Below are 3,008 nucleotides of genomic sequence, written 5' to 3' on the forward strand. Positions count from 1 at the left end.
TGCATCCCATTTTGGAAACACTAATGAGTGCACCTCTACAGCTTCCAGACTTTTGCATCAGAAACACCTGCTCGGGTACCCTCCTATGACTCTCCCTCTGGACCAGGGTTCTTGATTTGGGGCTCTAGTCATTGATGGCACTCATCTGTGTCTGTACTGAGATCCAAGACTCTGGCAATTATTTGATGAAAGGCCACTTTGCCCTGTAAAACTCAACTGCAAGAGAAGAGTTTTTGCTCACCATGGCTTAACACAGTGCCAGACCCAAACAGGAGCTGATCAAGTATTACTGATGTGAGCCAAGAAATTGTTCCAACCCATGAGTTAGGTGCCATTATTATACCCGTAATAAAGATGAGGGAACCAATGATTAGAGGCAATAGTTTGCTGGAAAGGCAATAAAAGATCTGATTTGTAGCACTGGTCGATTTCTGAAGTGTAAATTCTCCCCCTTGGAGTCACTGAAGGCAGAGTTGGGAAGAGCTGTGTGATCAACTCTGCAGAATGGACTTCAGCTCACCACCGACAGGGATCCTCTACTCTTCAAATTCCCCAAGCTTATTCATGCCTCAAGGCTTTTGTATCAGCATTTCTGGCATTTCTCTCTTTTGAAATGTCTTCTAGATCTTCCCACAGTTAGCTTTTGTAATTCAGATAGTCAAATTGAAAAAAAAAAAAAGCCACTTCAAAGGTTAGTAAGGAATGACTTTATTAAGGGGGACTATTGCAACAGGAAGAAAAGCCTCATGTTAGCCAGAAACATTTCAGGGAAGGAGTGGAGCAACAAAGCTTTAATATTCAGAGGCCAGTGGCTGGGGAGGGAGGAAGGGTCTTGTTAAAATCTGCTTTGTGGGCGGGGCTAGGGTGGTAGTGGGGGTGAGGGTGGGGTGGGGTGGGGAGTGGTAAGTGCAGGATGGCGGAGGAGTGGGGGAGTGTCTCCAAACTTAAACTGTTTTACTTAATTGCAATAACAGGAAAAGAAGAGGCAGGAAATGGAGGAGGGGTGGGGATCTGAGACTGAGTAGAGCAAACAAGTTATAGTGCTGGAAGTTCTCATAAATAAAGGGTCTGGCTGTCCTAAGTCAGTCCAGCCTAGGTTGTGTCAACCAAAGTTCTATCAGGTTTGTTAAAGTCTCCGCTGGAACATCAGCTCCCCAAAGAGTACCTGTGTTCCTGTTCAACTACTACCAGTCATTCAGGTACCCCATTACTATTTACCTTTCTTCTAACATTTGCCATTTGCTTTTTCCTTTTTAAAAATATTTATTCATTTGGCTGTGCCAGGTCTTAGTGGCGGCATGCCGGATCTTTGTTACCGCGTGGGGGGATCTTCGCTGCGGTATACGGGATTTTTTCCTTGCTGTATGTGAACTTTTAGTGGAGGCATGCGGGGTTCTAGTTCCCTGACCAGGGATCAAACCAGGGGTCCCCTGCATTGGGAGCATGGAGTCTTAGCCATTGGACTACCAGGGAAGTCCTGCTTTTTGCTTTTCTTTCTTTTCTTTTCTTTTTTTTTTTTTTTGCTATCTTACTTTGATTTTTCTGTATATATGTTACATTGTTTATTTTACATTCCTGGTATTTAGAATAGGGCATGTTATACAGTAAGTATTTGATAGACTTCAATTCAATGAATGAATGATTACCCTGTAAAAATACACAACAATTTAGACTTCCATAGGCAGCAAACCACCCTATTGAAATTGCTGAATACGGTCAACGCTGGGGTAGGTGTGTCCGAGATTGGTTGAATCCGCAGATGCGGAACCCGCTGAATAGGAGGGCAGAATGTAATACTACACCATGTTACATAAGGGACTCGAACATCCATGGCATTTGGTATGGGGGTTGGGGGATGATCCTGGAACCCATCCTCCGCAGATATTGGGGGACAACTGAACTGTATCTTTACTTGTACAATTAAAAGGAATTTGGGTAAACAGGATGTATTCTTTGGTTTAAGAATAATCCTATATAAAGTTCACTGTGTAAATCTAGTCAAGCAACAGGGTGTGTCTTAATCCTTTAGTCCTTTCAATTGTAACATAGATAAAACAGTCAGTGACCTTATGCATTTCTCCAGACAGAAAGCTTGCTTTAGCTGACAAGTATGTGAACCTCAGCCTGGTCCAAGCCCTTGCCTCACTGACCTGTGGATTTCTGTGTCTTTCAGTGAGTAATCAATAAGAACTTCTGGCAGGGGCTGCCCACTGCCCTTCACTTTGTAAGATAGTTTTTAACCTGCAGAATATTTTCTCTTGACTGTGGGCATCCGGGTGCATTTGTAGTTGAGGTTTCTTGTGAAATGAAATTTTTCAGTTATTTATGTTGGGTAAATGTCGACTGAAAAAAGTGCACAACGTGAGAGTTGTGAGTTAAGTTATTTATTTTTAAAATAAATTATTTATTTATTTATTGGCTGCATTGGATCTTCGTCGCTGCTCACAGGCTTTCTCTAGTTGCGGAGAGCGGGGTCTACTCTTTGTTGTGGTGTGTGGGCTTCCTATTTCGGTGGCTTCTTTTGTTGTGGAGCACAGGCTTCGGGTACGTGGGCTTCAGTAGTTGGGGCTCACGGGATCTAGAGCACAGGCTCGCAGGCTCAGTAGTTGTGGCGCACAGGCTTAGTTGCTCCACAGCATGTGGGGTCTTCCCTGACCGGGGATGGAACCTGTGACCCCTGCATTGGCAGGCAGATTCTTAACCACTGCGCCAGCAGGGAAGTCCATGAGTTAAGTTTTATCTGGGGCAAAATGAGGACTATAGCCTAGGAGACAGCCTCTCAGATAGCTCTGAGGAATGCTCCCAAAAGGTAAGGAGGAGGTCAGTATATATGCGATTTTAGTGAACTAGTATACATGCAGTCAAGCATACATTTTGTTAGAGGGTTACTACTTGTCACAAGGAGCAGATGTCTCTGTTAATGAATTTAGTCCTTTTCTAGATATAAGAAGATGTGAGAAATTGGGCTCATAAAATCTTCCCCTGAAGAATATCTAACTATATGAAGG

Source organism: Hippopotamus amphibius, chromosome 15 (genome assembly GCF_030028045.1).
Source record: "Hippopotamus amphibius kiboko isolate mHipAmp2 chromosome 15, mHipAmp2.hap2, whole genome shotgun sequence".
NCBI classification, from domain to species: Eukaryota; Metazoa; Chordata; class Mammalia; order Artiodactyla; family Hippopotamidae; genus Hippopotamus; species Hippopotamus amphibius.